Source organism: Tenrec ecaudatus, chromosome 5 (genome assembly GCF_050624435.1).
Source record: "Tenrec ecaudatus isolate mTenEca1 chromosome 5, mTenEca1.hap1, whole genome shotgun sequence".
NCBI classification, from domain to species: Eukaryota; Metazoa; Chordata; class Mammalia; order Afrosoricida; family Tenrecidae; genus Tenrec; species Tenrec ecaudatus.
The window spans coordinates 160,485,621-160,500,707 of NC_134534.1; the positions used below are offsets into that span (position 1 = coordinate 160,485,621).

The 15,087-nt window shown below is 46.4% G+C and overlaps 1 pseudogene; it reads right to left on the reverse strand.

Moving 5' to 3' along the window:
- Positions 1–857: 857 nt before the first annotated feature.
- Positions 858–9,835, reverse strand: LOC142449301 (sorting and assembly machinery component 50 homolog pseudogene; annotated as a pseudogene).
- Positions 9,836–15,087: the final 5,252 nt, after the last annotated feature.

Sequence of the window (15,087 nt, forward strand, 5' to 3'; positions counted from 1 at the left end):
CTCCCCTCTGATAAGGGTATGACCTTGAAGGAGATGACCAAGGTTAGGCTGCCATATTGAGTCTAGGGTCTGCCCACCTTGTCACATGTGTACCCCTAACCCCTCCCCTTCCTATTGCTCTTCCTATTGCATGTACACCCCTAGATCATCCCCTCCTATTGCTTGTATTGCCTATCGCACAACCCCTTCCTGTTGCGTATGTGGTCATCTGTAATTGGGGGGGGGGGGGTTACATACCCCCAAAGATATATAAGCCTTGGTTAGAAATAAATTGCTTTCTCTCTCCTCCCGAATCCCATGTGGACCATCAAGAAGGGCTGAGGTGAGCATGCTACCATGAAATGTGTCTGACTCATTTATTTTATTCTCTCTCCTATCTCTCATTCTCTGACTTTACTATAATCTTTATTTATTATAACCGTACAATTGCACCTACAAAACCCATGATAGTGTTAGCGGCTGGTTTCCCCTCACACACAGGGATGACAATTATTCATTTACAGATTTATTCCTGATACCTGCTCACTCCATGTCACAGTGTCTTTCACCTCAAAAAGTGACAATATTACCCACTTTCCTAGGATTGCTATCGAGTTCTCCTGAGTCAGCTGGTGATGGGGCTCAGCTTGATGCATCTGAATGCAACATCATCGTTTGCTGCTGCTATTTCTTACTTAACCATGAGACCTGTTTTTCCAACAGCATCAGCACTGTGCCCACAAAGTAATCGCTCCTCGCACACCCATTCATTCGCCCACTCCCTGCCAGGAGTCCCTCCTGACTCACATAGGAGATGATCATTTCACTGAAGGCCCCAAGAAGCAGGGGGCTCCCTGAAGTTGGGCTGCCGGCTGCAGCTACAGAAACCTTATCCCAGCTCCAAACTGGATGCTCTCACACATCCTATTGCCTTCCCTGGACTTCCATGGGGATGCGGTAACTCAGCTCCAGGCAGTCGATGTTGCCTGGTCCGAGGTTGACACCAGCACCAATATCCAGTGGATGCACTGGGCCAGCCTTGCGGCTGTGGGCCTCGGGGCCCTCTAGGAAGTTGAGCTTGTAGCGATTCCTCGTGGTGCCCAAAGAGGGTCCTGAACCGCTAGCTCTCCAAAGCCACCCTAGCCCAGAAGGAAAGGCAGCCAGGTGTAAAGGTGCAGGCCGCTGGCCCAAGAGGCCTCCCCATCCAGGTAATCTCCTTTGATCTGAGGCCTGATGCTGTGCGTGCTGAATCCTTGGATGCTGGTCGGGCCGCCCAGGTAAAACTGGCTAGCAGTACTAGCTATCACCCAGTGGGCACCAAATTCCCAACCCAGAGCCAGGCCAAGATGACAGAATCCAGCACCAGGTGCCTCTTCAGCTGAAGTTCAGTGTCGTCCTTGAGGAAGCACACCTCTAGAGGGGGTCCTCCAGTTCCTGATTAATGTTCAGCAGGGTCCCTTGGTCTCCCATCTGCTTGGTAAGATGGGAGAGTTCTGAGAGTCATGACCATCGTGCGAAGGTAAAGGTTTGAGCGCAAGACCTTCCCAGGAGAGCAAAGAAGACCTGGCGCCCCAGAGAGCTACCGCCCCCCATCCCGGGGAAGGAACAGCCCGGGAACCCTGGGCAGGCTCGCAGAGATGCTTCGGTAGAAGTCTCCAGGCTGAAAAGTCACCTTCTCCGAGTGGCCTGGGAGAGCGGGGAGCTTAAGGCCTAGGGGTCCACCTTTGTCCTATCTGACCGTCATTTTGTAGCTGCCAATTAACCTCCACAATTCGGTGACATAAATCGTCCCATCCAAGCATGTCAGGGCGTCATCACCTTGACCGCATATCGATCAGCACGTCCTCCGGTCAAAAAAAAAAAATTCCCCAGGCGCAGCAGTCCCTCACACGCCTCTGAGACTTCCGCATGACTTCAAGAAGGTTCTTAGCCTTAAACACATCTCCAATTTCCTACATGATAGGGTCTTCTGGCTCTTCCAAGCCCGTCGAAAAAAACATGCTGAACCACCATGCCGTTGTTTCCAAACATCTCCGGCTGCGATGACAGTTCTACTTCCACAAATTCCACCTCTTCCAAATCCTAAATCTGGGCTCCAAACTCCAGCACACCCACTGGGAGAGGCTCCAAGCCTGTACTGTGCCCGGGCTTCCACCCCCCCCCCCCCCCCCCCCCCCGCCACTAGCCACCCCCAGCAGCAGCGCCCAGCCACCTGCACTTGGGAGTTTTTTGTGATTTTATTTTTAATCATTGTATTGGGGGCTCATACAACTCTTATCACAATCAATACACACATCCATTGCATCAAGCACATTTGTATATTTGTTGCCATCATCATTCTCAAAACATTTGCTCTCTCACTTGAGCCCTCAGCTCCTTATTTTTCTACTCTCTCCCTCACGAACCCTTGATAATTTATCATTTTTTTCATGTCTTACACTGTCCAATGTCTCCCTTAACCCACTTTTTGGTTGTGTGTCCCCCAGGGAGGGGGTTATATGTAGATCATTGTGATTGGTTCCACCTTTCTCCCTCATCTTCCCCTTCCCCTCCTGGTATGCCACTCTCACCACTGGTCCTGAAGGGAACATCCATCCTGGATTCCCTGTGTTTCCAGTTCCTATCTGTACCAGTGTACATCCTCTGCTCTAGCCAGATTTGTAAGGTAGAATTAGGATCATGATAGTAGGGGGAAGGAAGCATTAAAGAACTAGAGAAAAGTTGTATGTTTTATCATTGCTACACTGTACCCTGACTGGCTCTTCTCCCGTGATGCTTCTGTAAGGGGATGTCCAGTTGCCTATAGATAGGCCTTGGGCCCCCATTCACACTCCCCCTCATTCACGCTATGGTTTTCTGTTCTTTGATACCTGATCCTATCAACACCTCATGATCACACAGGCTGCTGTGCTTTTTCCATGTGGGCTTTGTTGCTTCTCAGCTAGATGGCCGCTTGTTTATCTTCAAGCCTTTAAGACCCTAGACGCTATATCTTTTGACAGTCAGGCACTATCAGCTTTCTTCACCATATTTGCTTATGCACCCATGACACATGAGCTAGGCTACAAATCCAGAGGTGAGTGGTTTGAACCCATGAGCTGCTCTGTGGAAGAAAGAGAAGGCATTCTGATTCTGTAAATATAGCCTTGAAGGCATAGGGTTGCTGAGTTGGACACCACTCGGTAGTAGTGATTTCAGGGTCAGGCTCATGCCGAAGTATCTAGGAGGACCACAGCAGTATATTTTGGAAAGTATTAACCTTGCTGGACCAAATCATACCAGACACAATAATACTTGAGATCTTTGAGAATAGAGTGATTACAATACTTACAGAAACCCTTGTTATATCATTTCTCTAGAATTCTGCAACTTGGCCCCCCAACTCAGCATCTCAACAAGCGAGAACATCGGTAGCAGACAACAGGTAAAATAATGATCACATATATGTACATACAGACTCATATCAATTATACACTTGCCTTTTTCATAGCCATTCGGACACACAAGGCCAGTTCAGCAACACTGCACTAGGCTTATGGATTACTATCAAGACATACCATCTCAGGGGTCTTGCTGCAAGATGTACTAGAAAATCCAGTACTAGAAATATCTTTATCGTGGGAAAGATGGAGACAGTCAGCCCAGATATGATTCTTCATTTTCTCTCCCTCTCCTCCCTTTCTCTCTCCACTTCCTCTCTCTTCCCCTCTCCCTCCTCATCCCACCCTTTCTGACTTAACTCAGTGAGGGAAAATAATGCTGGCAGATGGACAATGATTGAGACAAGGGCCAGGAATTGAGATTGGCACAGCGTTCCAGAAAGTGCTACAGCTTTGTTTTCCTGATTTCCAGATTGATCCCGTGCCCTTGGAAATGAGATCTATGCTGATCTCCTATTCCTCGAATCCCCTCTGACATCACAGGGACATAGGAGCATCCGATTATAGAGAAGATAAGGCACACTGACATCAGCAAGAGGCAGGAAAATAAAATCAATTCAGACGGCTGCCATAATGAAGACAATGATATTACTAACTGCAACTATCAACAACCACGCTGCCTGGAGGACAGTTTCATGTTAGAGGGAGCCTGAGAACAGGGAAACTCAAGTCTTCTCTCAGAGCACATGACCTCCCCCTCTGTAACCAGAGCATATTATCGCTACCATGCCATTGACATTTTGCCTGCTGTCATGTGTTCCATTGTCCAGGCCTTAGGACGCTGACTGGTGTTATTAGTACTAAAAAATAGATAGACTGCATCAAAGTCTAGTTGATCCCAATTCAGATAAGTCCTTATCTTTTGTTGTTCAGTGCACTGTATTCTCTCTTCTGCCACTCTGTAAGCAGATACACCATAGGCTTCACCATAACTGAAGATTATTTCTTTACCCAGCTTTCATCCCACAAATTATCTTGTTTTCCAGTCTTCATCATCATGCTAGAGATTTTTTTCTAGTCCCGTGAAGGACCAGACTGAACCAGTTCTTCTCCACAAAAGTGATCAGTGTGCAAAGGGAAATGCTGATATTCCAGGTGGGAGTATAAATCCTGGCTGTTAGTATTCAGGAGCAGTGTGAGGTAAGGTGGCGTCTTTTGAAAGAATTTGACAGACTCCTCTAAACAGAGAAATGTTGCCATCCCCCAGCACTGTCACCTTCACCTTGCTGTCTGCAATATTCAAGATCTGTAAGAAATCTTATTGGGGACCCACTTGGGGTGGTGCCATTTCTCCTATCTCCATTTCTATGGCTGCAGCAACTGCAAATGCCAGACATGCTAGGAGCAGACCCACAGCCATTTTCCTTTTGGAGAAGTTAATTCCATGCTTGGTGACCAGTAAATCTCAAGGTCAAATATTGAGATGAAGACAAGACCAGAAGAGGATTGGGGGCTTACATCTGGTCAGACTGAAAAACATAAACACACAAAAAATTCCACGTATCTTGGTGGCTCTACCAACACTGTGTCCGCCTTAACCAGAGATGAATGTAGGGGATGCAGTGGGTGATTTGGGGTGGACAAACAGAGGTGCTAGCACAAAGTGGGGCTTGTATGCTTACCTACCTTGTCTCATCTTGAAGTCAGTACACAGAAACTTGCTTGGAATTCACATTACCCATTGACGATTGTTAGATTAACAACTCGCATTGCCACAGAGTGTATAATTAGACAAACTGCCTGCAATCTCGCAAAGTAAATGTTTTGACTGTGTGTTTCCCCTTTGCCATAACAAAATTCTTGTTTGAGTTCTCACCCATTAGCAAACTCTTCACCTTATGGAGCGACTACCACCTTGGGTGCAAACCACCTGGCCTTGCAGACAGCAACTTGCCCTCTCTCGCTCAGGATGTGTATCAACATTTCAGAACAAGTGAAAGCAAGTCCTGAACACCACCTGTGGAGGGAGTCGAGGTTAAAATTTGTAAGAGCTATTGAAACGTCCGTCAAGAGCCCTTGGTGTTTGTGGAGCGGAGCTAGAGGCAGCAGAGTCCAGAGAGGTGCTCTCCTCCTCTGACGGCGGACTCTGTGCACAGGCGTCCATGGTTCCAACCCATTTCCCCCACCAACAATAGCTTGCGTTTAATATGTGAGTGATAGTTCTACGGTATTGTTCTAACAATTAGTGGAATACATTCTATTCTTGAGAGAAGAGAAGGAAGCCAATAGGTTTTAAATTGTTGTCTTACTTGGGTTTACCAATAGCTACCTCTGTGGGACACAATGAGCTAGACTTGTTTTTCACTGTTTTTAGTTTTTGCTTGATCTCCTTCCTTCAGAGCAGCACAAATGGCTTTCACTCGATTACTAACAGCAAAGTTAGTGGTTGAAATCTACCCATTGATACCACCGATGAAAATCCTGAACATCTGCTTCCCTTCCTAGGATGTTAGACTCTGTCCTTTCAAGGTACACAGCAGCACTCTTCATGGGTCACAACAGAAGGAGTCGATGTGGAAATCCCACGAAGAACACTGGCTTTTACCTCAAGCTCACCTGTAGCAGATTTAAGTAGCTGACCTACTCCCTTGGACCTTGGACTAAAAGCTGAAACGCCCTTGTGGGAGAAGCAGCAGATGACTGCTCTCCCAAGGTTATGGAATTGGCTGTTTGGGGGCTTCGGTCAGCTCTCTTGCTTTGAGGGTGCTCACCAGAGGGTGGCCTGCGATGACCATACAGTTATGATTTTAATGCCCTCCTGGCATTCTTCTGGCCGGTGTCAATGTGGTAGGCACGATTCTGTCTGTGTGAGTGGATGTTATTGAAAGTTTTCCCCTATCACCAACCCCACTGTTTGCGCAGAGTGCTCAGTCACTTAGGAGTCTAACCTGTTCAAGTCAACAAATCCTATATTGGTATCTGAAACAGGCCAATATTTGCACAATTTCCTTTTCTCCACAGTGCTCTGCATTCTATGCCATTTGCTAAGCTAATGACAATAGTTTCTATCAATGAAATTGCCTTGTGCCCCAGGAGGTGATTTATAATGCTCTCTAACATAAAATGATAATGATGTGTCTAAAATGAGCCAGAGACATAGATAAACGATAGATGTATGAATGGATTTTGAACTCGCGCGTAATCCTAGCCCCAATCTAAGAACAATTAGTTTGCATGGCATGGTCTTGCTCGATGCTGGCCCTCGTGAAGAGATCACTGAAGATATGGTGCTCTAGCAAAGTGTGGTGAAGAAAGCAGATGGTCCCAGCTATCAAAGAATAGTGTCTGGGGTCTTAAAGGCTTGTTTCCAAGTTCCCATGGAAGAAGCGCACCATTGTGTGATCCAAGGAGTATAAATAATAAAATCCAAATTGTGGGATATAAAAAGGCTCTTCCCCAGGTTTGGCTCCCCCCAAAGATATGCCAAACATTAGAGACTATTTGCCAGCACATGGTGGGAGGTCAGATGCATTCAGCCTCCAGACTATTCGCTGGTCCCACCATAGGTGGGGCCCACTCTCTGTTGTTAAGGACAATGGGTTACTTCTCCATGAAGGCATTTAGACACCAGTCTGGCCCACTGTATTTGGAGTTCACACCCTACTGATAATGGTTTCCATGGAGAGCCAGAGAACAGGTTAAATGGCTCAGTGACATCCAAAATTAAGCTGCCTCCCTGAATCTAGGATCCGCCCATCTTGTCACATATGTACCCCCAATCCGTCCCCTTCCTATTGCGTGAATACCCCTAGATCATCCCACTCTCATCACTGTGTTACCTACAGCACAACCCCTTCCTGTGACGTATGTCCTTACCTGTAATTAGGGGGTTTGCACATCTCCAAAAGATATATAAGCCTTGGTTAGTAATAAACTCGCTCGCTCTTGCTCCTGCAATTCCCACCTTCCACATCCTCACGTGGACCACCCTGCGGGACTGAGGTGAGCATGCTACCATGAAATGTGTCTGACTCCGTTATTTCAAACTCTCTTATTCTCTATGACTTCACTATAATCTTTACTTATGATCGCTGTACAGTTGTGCTACTGGACCTGCGATGACTTGTTAGGGGTGGGCTTCGCTGACACCAGATCTGAAGGCGATAACAGCATCAGAGCTTAAATTGTGAACATTCGGTTTGCAGAAGACTGTGCCTGGCAGTGGATACCCCAAGTCCATTTCTGGGGTCTACACATGGATACAGGCTCTAGCGACTCCCCTCTGACCACAGTCCAGAGATGGGAACGGCCTTGCTATCAGACGGGGAGCACTGTAAAATCAATTATGGAAGATGGGGTTAAGTTAAAAATGTAATACTTTACCATTCGCTCTCCCTCCTGACCCTTTTTTCATTTAATATTTCTGCTTCCTTTACAATGGAGGTGTTTCTGCTTGTCTGGCTGTTGTTGGTTTGCTTGCTTGCTTGCTTTCTCTGTGTGTTTTCTATGATTTTCTGAGTATGACGTCCAGGAGAGTTAACTCGATAGAGCTGCCTCAGGGCACGGCAGGGGAGGGGAGGTTTGGGGGAAATGGGGAGCAAGCACCAATGACGATGAGAAAAGGGTCTGAAATTGACTGTGGTGATGGCACAACTCTTCTGAATATGATCAAACAATTAAATTGAATTATATGTGGAAAAAGAATTGTCTAAAAAACAAAGTATCCCAGCCAAGAAAACATAGCTCTACTCCGTCACACAAGGAGCCACCTTGAGCTGCCATCGGCTTGATAACAAGTGGCGACCATCAGATCCTGTGAGCTCCAAAAGAGAATTTTTGAAGACTTGTGATGAAGGGAAGTGGCTTGCTTGCCCATCCAAGTCCCACCAAGTGACGATAACCTACAAAGAGGTTACAGAACCTATTTCTCTATAACACAGAGGCTCTAGAGAATGCTGGTGAGGGGCTGATCCATTTCGCCATTCCACTGAGCGGTAAATTAGCCCTCTCAGGAGCAAGAGCAGAGAATCCCAAGATCACCAAGAATGGAAAGCCACGGGAGCAGAGTGCATCCAAGATCTCTGCGTGGAGGAGTGGAAGTGGCAGCAAGCCCACGAGACAGCCGGGTGGGCTTCCTGGCTCACAAAGTCAATTAAAGCCGAGTGGCTTCAGCAGGTGTCTGGCTTGCAGAGTGGGGTGTCTTTTCAATGTGTATCAGCATTAAAGCAGCTATGTAACGTTTGCCAGACAGAGGCCCAAGGGCTGTGTGGCTGGAAGGCTGAAGAGCAGAGAGAAGCTGATCTGCAGGCATGACTGAGACGAGGTACTGCCGACAAAGGGAGTCTACCCTCCGTATTTCCTGAGTCTGTCTTGTTTCTGCCTGTTAACTTGCCTAATAAAGCCCCAAAACCATGAACGTTTCCTGTGAGTTCTGCGTGGTCCTTGCAACACATGGTGGAAGCCCGCAGAGAACAGAATGCCAGGGGAGGGAGAGCTGGTGTCACAATAGGTGCAGACGATTGCAAGGTGAAGGCATGGCCTCCTAAGCCTCATCTTTGGGCAGATGTGAAACTGGATTTCTTTTCTTCTGGTCAAGCCAGAAGTCGGTCATAACCTCCACACCATTTCTACAAGCCCCCTTCACTTAAAAAAAAATTATGTTGAATTGCTAAGTGTTATATAATTATACAATTAAAAATACAGAAATCTCCTAATCTTCTTCCTTCTGAAAAAAATCTGAGCAAAGGTAGCATTCTTGAGATAGCAACAAGCGGTCCAGGTAGACTAGCAGGGTGGTTAGCCCAAAAAAGTTATCTATTTGCTATGGCCTTCCCCCAACCCCCACCCCCCATTTAGGGTTTTTTCCTCTATGGAGTCCTTTGGCCTAAATATAGCATTGTCCCCACCAGGCAGAGACGCATACAAAGCCCACCCCAGAGACCGTGGAGGGACCATTGTTACCTGGCTTAACCCACACCTAGTATCCCCTCTGCTTCCCATGCCCCTTTTTGCCGCTTGCCCCTCACCCATGGTGGAAGTTCTGAAATGGTGCATTACAGCTTAACTTCTTGCTGTCCTCTGTTGGCCTCCTAAATCCTCACTCCCTCTGCACTAGGAGGAATCTGGACCCGGGAGCTTCTTCCCGGAGCTTATCTTGCTTTTCCCAGCATAGCCCGACTATGTGTCCCCCCTAAAGCAGACACGTCCTTCGCACTCTTCCTGGCCTCTCACAGTGGGTCCCATCCCGTGAACAATGGTCCCCAGTGGACTGTGGCCAGTACGTGTGGCATCTCCCTGTGAATGGCGAAAAGGCTTTCTTCCTGGTGCCTACCCGCACCCCTCATGCTGCAGGCCTGCACGCAGCACGGTCACGTTCCCCTGTGCAAACTGCACAACTCTGCTACTGCCCTCAGCCTACATGTTGCCGTGGACTCGCCGTCTGTACGCAGCAAGTGAATCTCTTTGTCGATAGACATTTTCTTAATCAGCCCCTACTAAAGAAAGGAGGCTCTCACGCTTGGGGAAGTGGAGGAACCGCAAAAAAGAGGAAGGTCCTGGGCAAGATGGATAGACCCAGTGGCCGCAACAACGGGCTCTGACATAGCCATGCTGATGGCGATGGAAGACTGGACAGGATTTCATTCGGGTGAACAAAGGTCACTTGGAGTAGGAACTGACGCGATAGCACCTAACGACGACAACAACAACAAAGAGTCCTACCGACACAACCGTCAAATGGTTGGCTGTCAACACAAAGGTTGGTGGTTTGAATCCGCCCGCTGGATCTGCAGCAGAAAGAGCTGATCATCTGCTCCTGTGATGATTACAACCTAGAAAGCCTAAGGAGCAATGCGATTCTATCTTAGAAGTTCCCTATATGTTGGAATTGGCTCAGCGGCAAACAAACAATAAAGTTACTGCTGGGGATACGGGGAGTTCAGTGGTAGAATTATTATTATAGGTAAAAATCAGGTTCAATTTCCAGCCCATGCACCTCGCGTGCAGCCCCCATCTGGTAGTGGAAACTTGTTCTTGGCTAGGATGCTGAACAAGTTTAACAGAGCTTCCAGACTAAGATAGACTAGGAAGAAAGGCCCATAGATCTACTTCCTTCAAAAAAAAATCAGCCAATGAAATCTTATGGATCACAATAATTTGATCTGCAGCTGATTGTGGGGAGGGTTCAAGAGTGAGGAGCATTTTTTTCTGTTGTGCATAGGGTTACCATGAGGCAAGGGTCAGCTCAGGAGCAGAGAATAACACCCCAAGTTCTTATCTCATAAGTTCTCAAATTTTTTGGAAATTGGATTCAAAAAAAATTTTTTGGAAATTTTTTTTGTATTTGAAAAAGATTCCTTAATGTACAAAAACAACTCCCTAAGAGCTTGGCCATGCAACACTATGCAAAGCATTCGTACCATGGCCCCAGAACCTCCACCCGAATGGGCCATCCCCAGGAGCAATTCCAAAATGGTATTCTGTACCCACGGCTGTAAGCCTCCTCTCACTGAGAGCCATTGGACATGCAGGGACCTTGCCTTTGGACATAAAAGAAACAGCCTAGCTGGAGAGAGATGCGTGAGAGTAACTGTGGTCCACAAAGAATAGAAGGTGTGGGGTCCAGATGGCTTTTCTTTCTGTCCAAGGCAGTGCCGAAGGATCTGCGCCTCAGCGATAACATTCAAGGGTAAAATTGCAAAGACACGGGCATCTTCGCAGGAAATGTTAAACTCGGGACTTCACTGAAGGAGCAAACACCAACGCAATTCCCTTTTCCCCGACAGGGTCCCTCTCGGAACAAAGGAGTAGATTAGATCAATGCTTCGCCAACTATTTATTATTTTATTTCCAGTCAATCATGAGCAATACTTCTGTGAAATGTGACCAAAGGAATTACGACGAAGATAATCACGCGAATGTCATGGTCATGTCAAATTGCTATCAAGACTTCTAAATGGTGACGTTCAATTGCTGTTCTTTTCTCCCGAAGGACCAATGACGGTTCGCAGACCAGCCCCGATGCCCGAGCTCTATTTCAGTAATGCCGGGTGACTTCTTCAGGCAGCTTACTCCCTGACTCTTCTAATATGTATGCGGACAGGAGCTTTGCATCTTTCAGGAGGACTCTAAAGGTAAGTTTTATGTGAGATCTTTTGAAGTTGCGTGGTTTTTAAAACCATTTTTAAGAGTATGTTGTTGACTTGAATTAAAATGTGTTTTTTTTCCTCAGGGCAAGAAATAGGAAGTGTCATCAGGGTGGGGTGGGCTCTCACTTCTTGCCAGGCCTCCATGGCTTAGAAACCTCCCTCTGCACCATAAAGCCCCATTCTTCAGTGGTAATGTGTTCTACAGAGCCCTTGGTTGATTGAAAATAGCATGGACTTACCTTTCCCTGAATTAGGTGTGTAACATACAGTACAAATTGAGGAAACCCCACAAGAAAAATGTGATGAAATGTTCTGAGTTATTTTTGCTTCCGGTGCGCAGTTACGCCCATCCCGGCTTCCAAGAACTATTGCAAATGAATAAATCTGCATACACCCCAAGGATGCCAGACGATTCAAACTTCGCGATCATTTCACTTTGGTTCGTATTGACTGAAAAATGGGTTGTCATTATGCAAAAACTGGGGTGCCTCCAACCTTTTAAGCCTTTTACCCAAATGCTTCCAGACTCCGTAGACATACCAGTCTGGGAAGGACGGTCCATGTTCTCCATAGATACATTGAAATAATAGTAGTGGTAAGCACTTGCTCAGCACCCAGTATGGGCCAGGAGCTGCTCTGAATGCATGCATCACTGCATATAACCCGCCTAACTATTCTAGGAATCGATCACCGTTTTTATTTCAGCAGTCTGCGGGGGTAAGCAAGCCTCTGTGGCTTTTGAGAATCAGAGAGCATCTCTGTCTGTGGGTCGGTCTAATTTCCTGTTCAATCATAGCAAATGGAATCCACCAGAAGACAGTGGGAAGTAATTCCATTCCCAAGTCCATACCTCAAAGGGTCGGGAGCAGGGATGGGCATGCCAGTGTCCCTGCAGCCCTAGTTACAACAATGAAAAGGTAGACAACCTACCTGCCCATCAACAGATGAACGAAACATCACTCGATCACAAAGAGACATGAAGTTCTGACTACATGCTACATCATGGCTGAACCTTGAAAATATTCTGCTGAGCAGCATCAGTTAGGCACGACAGATGACTACTGTCATATTGTATGATCCCACTACATGAGCTATCTACCAAAATCAAACCAAACTCTCTGTCATGTAGTCAATCCTGACTCCTGGGGAGTGACCCTATAGGACCGAGTAGAACTACCCTGTGGGTTCCCAAGACTGTCTCTCATTAGGGGAGCAGAAAGCCTCATCGGTCTCCCTCTGAGCGGCTGATGGTTTAGAGCTGCCGACCTTGAGGCTAGCAGCCAAACGTGCAAGCACTACACCCCCAAGACTGCTTACAGGAGCTATCTAAAAGAGGCAAGTGCATAGAGATCAAAATGCATTCGTGGTTACAAGACTGGATGAACAAGGAAAACAGGCCTGGTGCCTTGATGGTTGCTGCATTTCTGAGTAACCCACAAACCAAGTAAACACAGTGCCAACAAGTTGATTCCAGCTCATCTCAACCACCTGTAAGGTTCCCCAAATTGTTGCTGTTTCCAGGAGCAAAATTCCCCTTCTTTGTTCCATGAAGCAGCTGGTGGCTTTGAACCACTGAACCTGTGGTGAGTAGCCCAGGGTCTAATCCATTTGGAAACGGATGAATAGGGAGTGGTGATAGTTGTACAGCATGGTGAATGTAATTTATGTCACTAACCTAAATACTTTAAAGTGGTGAAAAGTGGCAGGATATATATACACATACATACATACCATAATAAAATTTTACATTAAAAAAAGATAAAAATTAAAACGACAGGGAGAAATGCATATGGTTACAGCAAAATAGACCATGCGAATCATCCTGTCACATCCATAAGGCAGACCAGGCCACCAGGCAGACTTTGCAGAGGCAGCAGGCCAGGCAACCTGGTTTCCTGTCCACCTTTCCGCTCGGATCAGCCCTGTTCTAAAGCAATGCTGCCTGCCACTACAAATTCACACTGCTGTCCCCATGCCTCTGGGTTCCCAGGTGTTCCAAGGATCATTTAAACAGCATCTGAGTTGGTAACAAAATATTTGTCTTCCCTTGGATGTTTGGGCTCCTAAATTCAAGCAAAAAATGGCCTACCATGCAGAGTCAGCCCAATCTCCACTGGAAATCCTTCTTTCTCAATCTTTGTCTCGTTCAACTCTGCAAGAAATACACTTGTGCATTGTGACTATCTCAATCTACCTGACCATGATGACCAACCTGAATAAATGAAAACCTTCTTCACTCTACCTTTTGTTCTGTGTAGCTGCTTAATGTTTTCCTGAGCCTGGTTTGTAATATGCAAGGTGATTGCTCTTCCTGACCTCCATCCTTCCAGCAATTATCCCACTGTTTAATGGCTCCTGACAAGCCAGAAGCTTATATAAAATTAATAATGCATTAATAGCCACGATGATCTGGGAGCCCAAACAGGCTATGTTTTAATAACAGAATCAATGGCTCCTTGAAGTGATGCTCATTTAGTTTACCACAGGCAGGAGGAGTCGTGTGTCATTTTGTCTTTATTTTCCCTGGAAGTGTTATCTGTCCTCTCACAGATGGGCTGATTCCGTGCTTCCGCTGACGCCATGTCCTGGTTGAATTTCCCTTGGTTTTGTTTGTTTGTTTGCCTCTCTGATTGTTTTCAGGAAAAGAAACTGCATTGCACAAAACATATCTGTAAAACACCATCTTCCTGCAAGCCGTGTCTGTGGGAGATGTTCTAAAATAGAATCCTTTAACGTTAATCTAACACCTCATATTGTCAGCACATTGCACAATCGCTCTGTGAGCTACAGAATTCCCCAGTGGCTTCTGTTGCTGTGGATGTCTCCCTCTAATGGGGACGACGCCCAGGCTGTGTCTCCACACAGAAGCAAAGGAGACCGCGAGAAGGAACTAGAGCGAGCAAGCAAGAGTCACCCACTGCCGTTCTTGCCTCAGTTGTCTCGATTTCTTTTTCTGCTCCTTCCAAGGAAGTGCTTCGATTTCTGTCGGCAGAAACTCGGTGAAATCCAAATTGTCTAGCTGTTTACCTCTCTACGCGCTCTCTCTGAAGTCCTAAGACCATTGCTCCTACCCATGATTGTGATCACCGCTTGACCCCGAATATACATGATCATGGAACAGTCTTGAAATCAAAACATTCTTATCATTTCCTTAGCAAAAGAAAGAGACTCAAAACGTAGACAAGCCCCCTCCTTTTTCTCCCCTAGATGGAAATTTTAGAGATCTTCCATTAAATCTTTCCTTCAGTATCCTGTGTCTCTTTGAAACTTCTCACTCACCTAGCCACATTCAATAAACACTCTAATCTGGGGGCGACAAATGTAATTTTCACCTAAACTGCTTTTTCATCATTCTAATATAAAGATGTTGCCTCTTTGAAATAAACTTCTCTCTCTCTCCTTCCTTTTAATATTGGTGGCGGTGAGTGATGGCCTGCTGGTCGGAGCAGGTCATAACAGGTATTTTCCATCGATGCGGATGCTGAGTCCCATGCCTTCTTGGAAAATTGGTTTATTGTTTTTAGTGCTCTTTGAATTTCCAAGCCAGCACATTTTGCGACACTCCATTCTGAAGAGAAAGC